General features: G+C 41.6%; 1 pseudogene; it reads left to right on the top strand.

Annotated features, from left to right (window-relative positions):
• Positions 1-11432: 11432 nt before the first annotated feature.
• On the top strand, positions 11433-14085 carry LOC134738279 (splicing factor U2AF 35 kDa subunit-like; annotated as a pseudogene).
• The last annotated feature ends 1741 nt before the right edge of the window (positions 14086-15826 follow it).

Genomic DNA, 15826 nt, shown 5'->3' on the forward strand with positions numbered 1-15826 from the left:
ACTCCAAATTGGTTCCTTAACCAAGCAGAAATGCTATGAAAGGTAGAATATAAGAAGACTAAGAGCAGTGAACGCCCCTGGACCTGATTTGCCAATAGTGAGCTGTGTAAGCTTAAGCCAGATGCTTACTTTTAGCTTCAGTTTCTTGGTCTCTTAATAGGGCTGAAAACATGATATATATATATATTTTCTACTAGTGCTAATTGGAATATGATTCTGATCTAGTGAATTCGATTGAGAAGCCAGTACTTAGAGCCAAGTTGTACACTCTTTATGTTTGTATTTACTTTAGTCAGACAGACCTGGGTTTGCATCCTAACTCTGCTGGTTGTGTGACTTTAGGGGAAGCTGCTTAACCTCTTTGAGGTTCTGTAAAATTATTATGACAACACTCTCTTTTCCATAAATATTTCTACACACTCAAGTCTCTTGAATTAAAAAAACAAAGAACAAAAAACCCTATTTTGACCTCAAGTTTCTGTTCTTTTATCACCACCTCTCTCTCTTTTTTTTTTTGAGACAGAGTCTCGCTCTTTCACCCAGGCTGGAGTGAAGTGGCGTGATCTTGGCTCACTGCAACCTCCGTGCTCCCCCCACCCCAGGGTTCAAGCAATCCTCCTACTTCAGCCTCCCAAGTAGCTGGGATTATAGGCACCCACTACCACATCCAGCTAATTTGTGTATTTTTAGTAGAGATGGGGTTTCGCCATGTTGGCCAGGATGATCTCAAACTCCTGACCTCAGGTGATGCACCCACCTCAGCCTCCCAAAGTACTGGGATTATAGGCGTGAGCCACTGCGCCCAGCCGACCATCTCTCTTGCTTTCCTTTCAGAGCAAGCTTCCTAAGAACTGTTGGCAGTATTGTTTCTACGTTCCCCCTTTCCTTTGACCCTATAGCAATGTGATTTCTACTCTTATTACTTCCACTGAGACTATTTTCACCAAGGTCACTAATGACTGCCTTTTTCCTAAATCCAAAGAACAGTTCTCCATTGTTTCTCAGCAAAATTCAACATAGTCAACAACTATCTCCTTGAAACACCCTTTTCCTTTGACTTCCAAGAATTTATTTTCTACCTCTGTTCTTTTTTTCTCTGTTTCCTTTGGGGCCTGTCTTCTGTTTACCCCTTACATATGTGGTTGTCCTATAGGGTTCTATTCTAGATCCTCTATTTCTCTACAAAATCTTCTGGATATCTTATATATTTTCATGTCTTCAAGTACCACCTACCATGTATGCTAATGACTCCTGAATCTTTATCTTTAGCCAATAGTTTTTCTGATCTTCATATCCTTATACACAACTGCACTCTATTTCCACTTAATTGTCTTATAGACATGTCCCACAACATGTCCAAAATAAAACTCATTATCTTTCTACCCATATTAATGCCCTTATGTTGGTGAAGGAATCACCATCCACTCAGTGGCTCAAGTCAGAAACTTGGGCATTATCCTTTCCTTTCCCCTACCCTCATGCCCCATATTCAATCAAGGGCGTCTTGCTGATTCCAGCTTTTACATATCTCTTGAATCCATCCATCTTCTCCATCTCAATGGCCATTTTCTGATTCAGACCACCATCGTCTCTCATCTCGATGACTACAACATTCTCCACATTGATCTCATTGATCAGTCTTGCTGCTATTCTTCACATTACAGCTGAATTGATCACATCATTTCCCTGATTACAATCTTGCAACAGCTTTACATTGCCCTCTAGCTAAAGTTCAGACTCTTGGCAATGACTTACAAGACCCTTTGTGATGCAGACTCTGCTCACCTCCGTAGCTTCATCTTTCTCTCCTCTCACTGTTCTGACACCATACATTTCATGCTCCATTGAAACAGAGCTCCTTCCAGTCCCTCAGATGAGCCATGGGGCCTGTGGGTACGTGTTATCCTCTTAGCTAGAAAACTCCTCTTCAAGCTCTCCGCAGGTCTATATCTACTATATCACCACCTCCAACAAGCATCCCTGATCCACCACGCTCCTGCTGGGTGGATCAGGACATATTCTATGTTCCCCTCTGTGTTCACCCTATCATCATATTTGGTACATTGTACTATCGGTATCTCTTACTGCACTGACCTCTGTGAAGGCAAAGGCCCTGTCCATTTCACAGGTATTCCTTGTACTTAGCAGAGCCTGACACATAGTGAGAACATACTCCACAAATGTCTATTGACTGAGCACAGGTACAGAAGTCACATATTAGCTTGTTTAATAAGCTAATTTCTGCTCTGTCACCAGAATAATAGAATAGCAGAGTATTTCAAATATTGGGATTTTAATAGGACAGTAGAATAGGACAGTAAGCCAGTTGGTTTCCATCTGTATTCAGAAGTCCTGTGGCTTGACAGAGGGAACTTGGGGGTTCTCATGATGAGAGGGGGGTAGAAGGGGAGAGGAGAATGGTAAAGGAAGCCCACTGGGCAGGTTTTGGGGTCCCTAACATGGCTTTAACCAGAACAGCTCAAAATTGTTTTGTTTTATCCACTAGAATGCCATTTTATATTTCATATGGGAAAAGAAGGAATGATAAAGGAGACAAAAAGAAAATGAAGCCCTGATCTAAGTAGGCTATCAAAACAGGTCTTCTAAAATGGTTCTGCGACTAAGTCAAAAACACTGAGAAATGGAGGCAGATATTGTGGTCACTATCACATAGTATCTACTGATATTACCCAAAAAATGTACAGTAAAACTTTCCTGGTACAACGATATGTACTCATAAGTTTATGTCGTTTATTAAATCAATTAAGTTAAATGAAACTACCAGTTGGCATTTTATTATGCACAACGCTGTGAGAATTTTTTTTTTTTTTATCATCCTGTGCCTTTCTATTTCTCTTCTGTATATTCCTATTGTTTTAGAAGATTGTACCTACATACACTAGGACTTTTTTCTGAGTAGACGAGGAGAAGCATATATAATCAGATTTTTTTTTTTTTTGAGACAGAGTTTCCTTCTTGTTCCCCAGGCTGGGATGCAATGGCATGATCTCGGCTTACCGCAAACTCCACCTCCCGGGTTTAAGTGATTCTCCTGCCTCAGCCTCCCGAGTAGCTGGGATTACAGGCATGCACCACCATGCCTGGCTAATTTTGTATTTTTAGTAGAGATAGGGTTTCTCCATGTTGGTCAGGGCTGGTCTCAAACTTCTGACTTCAGGTGATCCACTCACTTCAGCCTCCCAAAGTGCCGGGATGACAGGCATGAGCCACTGGGCCAGGGCCTAATTAGACTTTTAAAAATTAAATTAAACCCAGTACTGGGAATTTACAGTGCTAGTGTGCTGCCTCTACTGATGCATGGGCAGAGATTTCACGCCTTATAGTTCCCTAGTGGAATGCTTCCCATAGTGTCATGTCCCACCTTTCTAACGCTGGAGATGGTAAGGTGTTAGACAAAAAGATTGCTATCGGAAGAGAAAGCTCAGAAGTTAAATATTCTCTATCATTTATTCAAAAATATTTATTTAGAGCCTACTGTGTGCGAAGAACATGCCAAATTTCTAGTGTTTGGAGACATATAAGTGAAAAAAGTAGACAAGCTCTCTGCCGTTAGACAAGCTCTCTGCCGTTACAAAACTTATATTGTGATGGGGTAGGGGGAGAGAAAGACATTAAATGAGAGAGAGACATTAAATGAGTAAATAAGCAAAAAGATACTTTTGAAGTGTGGTGAGCTGTATGAAGCTGATAGAATGGATGTGGATACTCAGGGAGGGTGTCAGTGGAGTGGGACTGCTCTAGCCACGTGGCCTCTGGGCTGAGCAACCTGGGGAGGAACCAGCCTCCTGAGGGAGTGAGGGAAGGGCAACTTTTCATCTTGTGCCTTTCCCACTGGGTCCTCAAGTAGCCACAGCCTGAGGTGTAAGGCAAGTTCTAAGCTTCCCCAGGTGACTCCAAGACCCGTAGCCGGGTGGTTTATTAGGAAGGCCCAAAAGAGTGTGCCTATGTATAAGGGGACATCAAGGAAAAATCAGTGAGGAAGGGGAGAGAAGAGTCACATGCATGCTTTTAGAAGAAGTTATGCACTTGGGTAAAATGACTATTTTGTTTCTTCTTAAGATTTAAAAGAAGGTACTGTTAAAACTGGACGTGAAATCCAAAATAACAAAAATGGCCCTGAATTTTAAGGGGATTTAATTGAAGCTTGCGCTCATCCTGCTTGGCCACTAGAGAGCAGTATTGCCTATCAAATGCACCACATGGTCCATGCTGCAGGCTGACATTTAGAGGGAGAAAATCGGTGCCACAGGTAAATCTCTTCTCTCATCTTGATTTCCCGCTCCTCCCCTAACCTCCCCATAATTCCACCCCTTAACTCCCTACTGTTTACCTATCACACACATAATCTCAGTGTTCCGGATAAGCCTTAGGTTTAGAGAAAAATCTCTGTTTCTTTGTTTTTGTTTTTGTTTCCGGAGTCTCGCTCTGTTGCCAGGCTGGAGTGCAGTGGCGCGATCTCAGCTCACTGCAACCTCTGCCTCCCGGGTTCAAGCGATTCTCCTGCCTCAGCCTCCCGAGTAGCTGGGACTACAGGTGTGCGCCACCAAGCCCAGCTAAGTTTTGTGTTTTTAGTAGAGACGAGGTTTCACCATATTAGCCAGGATGGTCTCGATCCCTTGACCTCGTGATCCGCCCGCCTTGGCCTCCCAAAGTGCTGGGATTACAGGCGTGAGGCACCGCGCCCGGCCTAAATCTCTGATTTTTCAGCTAAGAATAAGATCAGCACATTTAACCATGTTGGAAGTATTTTGACTTTTCCCTCAGCTGGAGACTCTCAGTGGCCAACAACCCCGGGTCTAGGTAGCCTTTGGAGCAGTAGTGGGTTCCTTTTTCCCAGTTCTTTAGAATTAGACCCCTTATTTGGGGGAACGGGTTCACATTTTTAGCCTAGAGAGCAAGGAGTGTTGTTCCTTCCATGTGTTGTTAGATTGACTCTCTGCTGGTAGGTTGGTGGCCAGCAGAGACCTACTCTGCCTGACCTGGCCTCAGTGGACACCAGGACCTTGCTTCCTTCTTCCTCAGCAGCCCAAGCTCCCGCTTCCTGAGTAGAAGTCTTGTGTTCTATGTGTTGGGGCCTTTTATGAAAGAGTATGCAAGATAATGGGTTCACCAAGAGAAAAAGGAGGAGAAAGGGATGACAGAATTTTAGCCATAGCCACACAGGCAGAACAAATGAAAGAATTTCAAATATGGTGTAAGAATATATTCCAAAAGAAGTAGGAATTTATAATATGGACCCTGCTTTCTTCCATAGAAAGATTTGAGGCATGCTACAGCAAAAATACACATCAAAAACACACATCGCTTGGAACATAATTTATTCATCCAAATTATATTTACTGCCCTACTTTCATGTGCTAGGAGCTAGGCCTACACCTGAACAAGATGGACATAGACCCTGTTCCTATGCAGCTTCTATTGGAATTGAGTAACGTTACAAATGAAATCAGAAATCACACAAGAAAGTCTGTGTCTGTTGGGGTGGTTCAGAGCTGGAAGGAAACAAAATGATCATCTCCAATATTCTTTATCTTATAGATGAGGAAATAGTGGCTCAGAAATATTGTAACTGATCCAAAGATGAAACAATTTTTTCATTTGAGCAGGAAAATTTGCTCTGAGGAAATAGGAAAATATCTATTACCTGGGTTTCCTGGCTTTCAGTACTTGATTAAGAAAGAATAGTTAAGGAAAGGAGACTTCTTTGGGGGGATGCTAATTTATGAAAAAAATGATCATGTGGATCCTTATATCACAGACATGAAGAGACAATGAAACATTCTTAATATGACTATATAAAATCATTAACCCTTCATGAAACTGAGCCATATAGTATTGTGTTGTATTTTAGTGAAGAGATTTCTGTATGGGTTTAAACTACTGCACAGTTCAAGACTGTAACTTTGTTTAATCTAACTTGACATAAGAATGTAACCAAAAAAATCTGGAAAAATGTTTAACTCTTTTAAAGTCCAGCATTGAGCAGCCACTCAGCCAATATGATGACTGAAGCTCTTCAGACAAAACCACTGCCCCCACCCAGCTGTCTGGTCCAGTCAGGTCCTTTTTTAATAGCATGTGTTGGGGTCCTAAATTATCCGTGTAGTTGTCTCAGTAGAAGGGAAACTGACAAGAAAAAGAAACAGGGATGTTCGAATATGTTGTTCTTACTTTTATTAGAACATAAACTCCTAGAGCTGGAATTGTATCTTGGATTTTTGGTTCCGCTGGTAGCACACTGTGCTCAATAAAAATTAATCCATCAATCAACAGGACAGAAAATCCCATCCTGCCAGAAGCAATACCTCCTGTTTGTCCCATACAAAGCCAATTAGAGTGTTAGGATGTTGTAATGGAGACAGAAACTAAGGAAAGCAGCAAAAATAAAAAAAATCCCCCAAAACATCAAATAGAAAATGTAACTGGAAAAAAACAGGTTAACGGTGGAAAGCCACTACCCAATTCCATTTTCCCCTTGACACTCTTTTTCAACTTATCCTCAATGTAATAAAAGTTTGACTGCAGAGTGGCATCTTGGACTGCCCCCATTTCCTGGTCAGGGTTGGGCAGGGAAAGCCGTTTGCCTTCCTAACAGCTCACCCAGAGGGCACTCACTGAGGCGCTCCCAGCAGTCTTGCCATCTACCTGACGCCCCCACCAGGGCACCAGCTCCTGAGTTCTCCTTGCTCAGCTTTGCTCGGTCAGAAAACAAGAAGGACAATTCATCTGGGAAGGGATAAATAGGCAGCTGGCAAGAGAGAGCAAGCTAGTTACTACTGATAAGGGAGGGTGGGTGTGGGAAGGAAAGCGAGACAGGCAAATTGGGAATTCTTTGTGTCATGAACCCTCTTGAGAATTGATTAAAAGCTACCAAGGCTTTCTCCAGAACACAACCATATGCATATGTGCACACAATTTTGCATTCATTTCATGAGTTCCCATCTCACTTTCACACAAACATACCTCTTGTTCTAAAAACATAAACTCTAGAAGCTATAAGCTTCCAAATCTTACTAACCAAGAAATTCTGAAGAATTTTTTAATCATGGCAACTTTTTAATATTAAGGATTCTCCAATTGTAGCCTTATATGTTTCAAATATAATCAGTTTCAAAAGCAATTCCTAAAACACTAAAAATGGTCAAAATGGACACTTACGGTAAAAAATACTTGCTACCAATGTTTCTTCTCATGTTGCAAAGCACACTGTATTTCGAGTTTCTACATATGCATTTACATAAAATTATTATTTTTTTTGAGATAGAGTTTTGCTCTTGTTGCACATGCTGGAGTGCAATGAGGTGACCTCAGCTCACTGCAACCTCTGCCTTCTGGGTTCAAGTGATTCTCCTGCCTCAGGCTCCCGAGTAGCTGGTATTACAGGCGTCCACCACCACAAGTGGCTGATTTTTTGTATTTTTAGTAGAGATGGGGTTTTGCCATGTTGACCAAGCTGGTCTCAAACTCCTGACTTCAGGTGGTCCACCCACTTTGGCCTCCTAAAGTGCTGGGATTACAGGTGTGAGCCACCACGGCCGGCCTATTAATTTTGTTTAAAGAAAAAGGACTTCCAAATCTTGGATGGCGGTTGGGCGGTGGGGGTGTCAAATCACCTGGTATTTGACTATTCAGGGCTCTTTTAAGGAAATAAAAAGCACAAAAGTAAACAAAACAGTTTTGTCCATCTACCAGGCTCATACACTCTGTGTCCTGAAAGGAGGGGGAACATCTCCAAGTTCAACTAAAAATATGCTAACTGCAATCTGGGTGTGGTGGCCCACACCTGTAATCCTAGCCCTTTGGGAGGCTGAGGAGGGCAGATTGCTTGAGCTCAGGAGTTTGAGACCAGCCTGGGCAACATAGCAAGACCCGTCTCTAAAAAAAAAAAAATGCTGACTGCAAATTGCACATTCTGCAAATGGTTCAGTGTAGGAACAGAAGGCTCTTTCTGATCTCTTCTTGAAGGTAGGTCCAGGGCCTTTGCCTTATCTTCTTTTCGAAGACCATACAGGAAGAGGTTTTCAAACAAGGATGGAGCAAGAAGGCAGCGGCGCTTGGACCACCTGCAGGCAAAGACACAGGAGAAACTCCACCTACCCTCACAGCATGTGGGAGAGCAGAAGGGGCAGAGATAACTGCTGGCAAAGGGAACATGTGGGAGAAAGTAAGGGGAAATCAATAAAACAGAGATTAAAAAAATAATGTGCTTTCCATGCCATGAAGGAAAGTCATGATGAAGCCCCAAGTTAACTCCCCAAATGCTTTCAGGGATCACAGAAATGACACTGTCAAATACAACATTAGTTTTCTGAAGCCTACGGGCTGAATTTTATTTATGTTAACTCCCATTTAAAAAGATAGCATATTCTACATCAAAGGGAAAAAAAACTTTTCCTAATGTATCCATTTCTCTTCTGAAGCACACGAGCTGTCGCTATATAATGCTTTGTGGTGTTTTCTCAACTGTACTTGCTTTTCTCTGTATCAGGAAATGCACAGAAAACATGCTCAAGCCTGGGTCTGCTGCTTCTCAATGGCAAATTGGCAATCGTTTGATTGTGTGTGTGTGTTTTTAAATGCATTGTTAGTTTTAACTAAGATTTATATATGTTCCATGAATGATATTTCAAAGCAGGAGAGAAAAAGAGGATCACACATCGCTATAAAATCAGTTCCTGGTAAATTGTGTAAAAGTGCAAACCATAAGCTGTCAAGAGGATTGGACTGGGGTGGCCTTTGGGGAAGGATTCAGGTTTCTGCGGTGACTATTTTGTTCTCCCTGGAAGTTCAGCTGGTGGTTTCCTGGGTCTGATCAAAGCTTCGCCACCTGGTGAAGATAAGCACTAGCTGTCTACCAGCTTTCTGGATATGGTTTTCCTGGCTGTGAGAAGAGACTAAAATTACCATCTTTCTGAATTGCTGGCCTTCTCGTTGTTCTCCAAATACACTTTGCTCATTTCTGAGTCTGAGTGCTAGTTAGTTTGAACTAGTTAGCTAGTTCTTTTCCGAGTGTCGAGAAGTCAATTTTAGTGTAAATGCAGTGGATAAGACCATGGACTTGGCAGTGGGATGGCCTGGATTAACTCCCTGGTCTGCCATTTACTGGCCCATGTCTCAGTTTCCCCATCTGAAAATGGGGATAATATGATTTTCTACCTCACAGGGGTATTAGGAGCAAATAAGTAATATGTAAAAGTTATTTAGAATAGTACCTGGTACATAGTGAGTTCTTTATTTTAGAGTGTTTGCAATGACGATAATTGTTGTAGTTGTTATTTTTCTGGTGACCTCATTACAGTTTTTTTCTCTGGGGAGCTGATCTTGTTCTGACATGGCTTAGATGGAGCTGACCTCACCTGCCTCTGTTCTATGGGTGGACACATAGCCCAGACCTGGCCAATCAATGAATTATATCCTCCCAGCTACAGTGATTGCCTCAGGGATAGGAAATGATATAAATTGGTCCAATCAGGGGATCACAGGAGTGTGTTTAGAACTGTTGAGAAAGAGAGCTTATCTTATGTGTTGGGGTAGTTAGGGAGTAGGATGTAAGCCAGAAGATGTGAGGGGCTACTGTGTGCAGTCAGGCTTAGACTGAAACCAGTGTAAAGGAAAGCAGAGCCAGGTGATGAAGGGAGAAAGAGGAATCAACTGAAATTGTAGGACCCCATGGCTCTAGCCATGCCTGAAGCCCTAGGACCACTCTTTCTGCACAAGTCAGTTTGCGTTGGGTTTCTCTCCTTGGCTGTCACTAACTCAGGCTCCCCTATGACACAATCTATCTCCTCTATCCATTCATATGCAACCCATCCTTCGAGGCACTGTACAAAGCCCACTCCTTCAGGAAGTGACGCTTCCTTTTCTAAGTTCCCATAGCACCTACCCTCTGGGCCATCAATCTAGTACTTATTATTCACTTTAGAAAGTATACCTTTGGCAGTGCAGCTATGGCATCTCTTCAGTGCTACAGATTGACTCCGTGTTTTACTGTTTGGTGATTTCCATAACCGTTTGCACATCTGGCATTTTACAGCAAGCTTGCCAGTATTTATTATTTTAATTCCTTCTATCCTCTTATATCCATCAGAAGTGGATTAAATACTTCGGTACGCAAAGATATGTAAGCATAGGAGTACATGAAGTAAACTGAAGATGGGGCAAAGAAAGTTATATTGTTCACATAGGTAACTTTCAAGTGAAAAGCCCAGCTCCTTGTCACATGTGAGAAGCAGCAGTAGGATGTGGACTTGTTTATATTTGTCCCATCAGGTTGTAGGCTTCATAAGAGCAAGGACTAGCTCTATTTTTTCAACACTGTCCTTAGTGCTTGGCTCAGTATGTGGCACATTGTATATGCTCAGTAAATACTTGTTGAGTGAATGCTGCATGTTGTAGTACAGGGGGCTTCCATTAATAACTAACCCTTACCAACATGTAAAGGAAATGAACTAAGGAACTAAGAAAGGAATTGCTAGTTCCGTGAAGCCAACACCTTCTTTCCATTATTCTGAGCTCTTTCTACCATCACCTCATTTCTCCAAATTACAAGGATAAATTAAGGCATTCCCTAGGATGACAGATGAGGTGTAACGACAATAGTATGTTTGGAATTTCCAGGTCTGTAAGAAAATTGGTATGAATTCCAGATCCAACAAGGAAAGGCTTACGATCTTCAGAATGAGTGGAGGAATGTGAAAGTTGAATCACAGGTTTATAAAAAGGCACTGTATTGATATGTTCATTATATACACAAAAAATTCTGGGTTTGGATCAGTCTTATTTTCTTGGTATCATTATACAGCATCAGTTCTATAGAAGCTTTATGTACTATAAATTGAAGAAAATACACGCCCCTTTTCCTTTAAACTAGTTGATTTTCTCCCATAGAAAGTATGAATATATTAGTTATTCCCTTTCCCAGCACAATATTTTTTATTCATCCTTTATTATTCACATGTCAAAATTACCATCCTTAAAGCTCATTTTATTAGGTCAATAGTCTTGAAAACATTGTTGCTCCTTCACCATAAAATGCAAGCTAAATCAGACAGCCAAGGCCTTCAGTAATTTGACCCCAATCTACCTTTCCATAGCTGAACTTTTCCCCTGTCCCCCATACAAGCCTCTAATCCATTTACCTTTGTCTATTTACTGTCTCTCTCACTTGATTCATACCTTTGTTCCTCTGAATCTTTCTGCCTATTCAAACATGTGTTTTCTTTTAAGTAACATTCTTTAATCACTCCAACTGGAGGTAGGCTGTAGCGTTTATGGCCTGCATCACTAGTTCCTTGTGTTGTCTCAGCATTTCATGTGAATGTGGTCTATGTCTTTTACTATAAACTTTTTAAAGGCAGGGATCACACCTTAGATTTACTGATATTTTTCTTTCTTTCTTTTCTTTTGAGATGGAGTCTCACTCTGTTGCCCAGGCTGGAGTGCAATGGTGCAATCATGGCTCACTGCAGCCTCAACCTCCCTGGGCTCAGGTGATCCTCCCAACTCAGCCTCCTGAGTAGCTGGGACTACAGCCACCATGCCCAGCTAATTTTTCTGTATTTTTGGTAGAGATGGGTTTTCAACATGTGGCCCAGGCTGGTCTCAAACTCCTGGACTGAAGCACTCCACCTGCCTCGGCTTCCCAAAGTGCTTGGATTACAGGCGTGAGCCACTGTGCCTGGCCCCTCTTTGCATTTTTCTTTACATATAATATAAATTACTTCAATGATTATTATGGTAATAACTCTGGTAATACATAGCTAAGGATTTTCACTGTTCATGTCTGGGGAGGGTTTGCTCTTTCTCAGGCAGTAATGCCAAGTGCAATAAAGTTTTCAAATTTATAAATATCCTTCATGATTGAAGTTAATCAAAATTGCTTTCCAAATTTTCTGTTTCACAAAGATCTTAATAACTGAGAGCTTTGCAAACCAATAAGCAAAAGACAAAATACCTAACGGAAAATTGGGAATGGGATCTTTATAACTTAATAAATAGCTACTAAAATATGAAAATATGCCAATCTTTACTTAAAATTAAAGGTGAGAAAATAAAAAATGAGATTCTGTCTTTCCACAATGAGACTGATGAAAAATTTTAAAAATTAAAATTGCCAGTTAACAGAGTGGGGAAAGGTATAGGGAACTAGGAACCTATATACACTGCTGGTGGGAGTACAAATCTGGTATAATGACTTTGGAGGGCTATTTAGCAATATATATGAAAATTTAAAATTCACCTAATCTGGCCAGGTGTGGTGGTGCACACTTGTAATCCCAGCATTTTGAGAGGCCTAGGTGGGTGGATACCTGAGGTAAGGAGTTCAAGACCATCCTGGCCAACATGGTGAAAACCCATCTCTACTAAAAAATACAAAAATCAGCTACGCGTGATGACAGGTGCCTGTAATCCCAGCTACTCGGAAGGCTGAGGCAGGGAGAATTGCTTGAACCCTGGAGGTGGAGTTGCAGTGAGCTGAGCTCATGCCGCTGCATTCCAGCCTGGGCAACAGAGCGAGACACTATCTCGAAATAAACATAAATAAAATAAAATAAAATAAAATTTACCTAATCTTAGATCGAAGAAGTCTACTTTTGGGAATATATATATATATATATGTATGTGTGTATATATATACATATATATTTAAAATTATTTAAATGCATAAATATATGCATATGTAAAAAGTTGTTCATTATAGTATTATATATAATAGCAAAAGACCACCTAATGCTCTTCAGTAGGGGATTAACCCGAGGTTAAGTAGCAAGCTGTGGTGGGACCAGGATTTGAATCCAAGCTAACTCCACATTTATAAATGCAATGCTTTACTGCTGTCAACCGAAATAGGGCCATTTTCTTAGAAGCTCAAAATGCTCTATTAAACGTTGTTCTGGGTTTTGGCCAGAAGGAAGAGTAGTTAGAAATATGTCATAAACATTACTAAAGTCATTAAACCAGTCAGTAACAAGATTAGAATTCCCATGTTCTTGAATCTCAATCTATGAAGCACCCTGCCATTTCTCATCTCAGTTTTGAGTTGACACACATTTATTTAACTTAGTTGCATGTCTGTAAAAAAAAAAATGTTCTAATGAATCTTTCAAGGTGTTCTGCTAGCTGCTCTGTTTTGAAGTATATCTGATGCATGATTCATATATTAGATTGATTAAAAACACGTCCATTACTTCGGGGCCTTTGGGGGATTTTTAAAGGAAGAATAGGACATATTCAACCCAGCAGTTAAGATTCGCCACAGGTCTCCCGCGAGCGTCAGCGGGGGCGGCAGCGGCTGGGAAATGGCGGGGTATCCGGCCTCCATCTTTGGCACCGAGAAAGTCAACTCTTCATTTTATTTCAAAATTGGAGCATGTCTTCATGGAGACAGGTGCTCTTGGTTGCACCATAAACCGACGTTTAGCCAGACCATTGCCCTCTTGAACATTTCCTGTAACCCTCAAAACGCTTCCCAGTCGGCCGACGGTTTGCGCCGTGTCGTGAGCGATGTTGAGATGCGGGAACACTATGATGAATTTTTTGAGGAGGTTTTTATAGAACTGGGGGAGAAGGATGGGGAAGTTGAGGAGATGAACGTCTGTGACAACCTGGGAGACCACCTGGTGGGGAACGTGTACGTCAAGCTTCCCGGTGAGAAAGATGCGGAAAAGGCTGTGATTGACTTGAACAAACCGTTGGTTTAACGGACAGCCGATCCACGCCGAGTTGTTACCTGTGACGGACTTCAGGGGAGCCTGCTGCCGTCAGTATGAGATGGGAGAATGCACACGAGGCGGCTTCTGCAACTTCATGCATTTGAAGCCCATTTCCAGAGAGCTGCGGCGGGAGCTGTGTGGGCAGCGTCGCAAGAAGCGTAGATGAAGATCCCGATCCCGGGAGCGTCGTCCTCGGTCTAGAGACCGTGGTCGTGGCGGCGGCAGACGGGAGCGTGACAGGAGGCGGTTGAGAGATCGTGAAAGATCTGGGCGATTCTGAGCCATGCCATTTTTACCTTTTGTCTGCTAGAAAGTGTTGTAGTTGATTGACCAAACCAGTTCATAAGGGGATTTTTTTAAACAACAACAACAACAACAACAACAACAACACAAAGATCGGTTTCTGAATAAAATTTGTAGTGATAACAGTTAAAAAAAAAAAAAAGATTCTCCATAAACAGGCCGGGCGCGGTGCCTCACGCCTGTAATCCTAGCACTTTGGGAGGCCGAGGCGGGCAGATCACAAGGTCAGGAGATGGAGACTATTCTGGCTAACACGGTGAAACCCCGTCTCTACTAAAAATACAAAAAATTAGCTGGGCGTAGTGGCACACGCCTGTAGTCCCAGCTACTCAAGAGGCTGAGGCGGGAGAATCGCTTGAACCTGGGAGGCGGAGGTTGCAGTGAGCCGAGATCACACCACTGCACTCCAGCCTGGGTGACAAAGAGACTCTGTCTCAAAAAACAAAAAACAAAAAAAACCCTCCATAAATAGTGGAGGGATGGCTCACCTTTTGATGCCAGATCAAAAAGATGCTCTGAGTGGTGGGAGGGTGGGAGGAGAGTGAGGGACCAGAAATTGCTTAGTATGTACAAGGTACACTATTCGGATGATGGCTATGCTAAAAGCCCAGACCTCACCACTATGCAATATATCCATGTAACAAAACTGTCTTTATACCCACTAAATCTAGAATTTAAAAAAAGCTCTGAGGAGATGAGTAGACTTGACCTCTCTAACTCAAGATGCAGAAACAGAGCTACCACAGTCTTGCTTCCATTCCTTATGGCTCAAACCTTCAAACTTCTTTGGCAAAGGCAAGCAACTGATTCTTCTCCTGCCCGGCTTGAGTTATTAAACTCCCATTACATTTAGACAAAATGCAATTCTCAAAATAGGATGCAAACACAAGCGCCAATGTGCCTAGTTAAACTGAAGGAAGGAAGAATGATTTAAAGTACAAAGATCTTTCAAAATCAACATTGGGTGCAACAGATTCATAATTCCTTTTAGAAGTTAGCTCTGGAAGGGGCACTAGATGGATAGAACATAAGGGTTTATTTGTGTCTCCCTGCCTCTGTTTTTCAATTAAGTTTTAGGACTTGCCAAAAATATTCTAGGGTTTGGAAGAGAAAAAGGTAAAAAGGTTGCAAGAGTGCAAGATTTCAAGATTCATCTTTGAAAGCTAGGCTAATGTATCAACCTGGATTAGTCTGCCAAAAATATGAAAATATAAAAACATTATAAATTAGTCAGATGTCCATGGCTGTAATCTGTTTGCCTGATGCCAGATGTACTTATGATAGGAAAAACAGGTGGCTTAAAAATAGCTAGAAAATGTTAAGTACTTATATAACACATTTTTTTTTTAAGTATCAAATGGGTTGTTATCTTATTAGGGTTTCCAGTAAAAGAAGTGCCTATGATTTAACGTGGACCAATGGTAAGTTTTCCCATTTTAGGATTTTAGTGTTCATTTAGGGAACTATATAATACCATGTAGTACAAATCTTTTATTAAATCAATGCATTCATTATCTGAAATAGAAGTTTTATTCAATCACTGTGTTTTGATAGACTAGACTATCGCACACAGGCAGGAGATAATGGATTGAAGAGAGTGTCCTTGAAGGAGAGGAGCTCACACCTCCTTTCTTATACATTCCCAGGAGACAGTCCATTTCTGAAACCATCAAGATTTCAGAAGGCTGGCAAGGACTGTGAGCCAGCCCTATGTGGTATAACAAATCAGCACATGAAGGAGCTAACCATGTAACTAGTGAGAGGAAAAAAATGAAATCACTTCTGCTTAA

This window comes from Pongo pygmaeus, chromosome 16 (assembly GCF_028885625.2).
Source record: "Pongo pygmaeus isolate AG05252 chromosome 16, NHGRI_mPonPyg2-v2.0_pri, whole genome shotgun sequence".
Classification (NCBI taxonomy): Eukaryota; Metazoa; Chordata; class Mammalia; order Primates; family Hominidae; genus Pongo; species Pongo pygmaeus.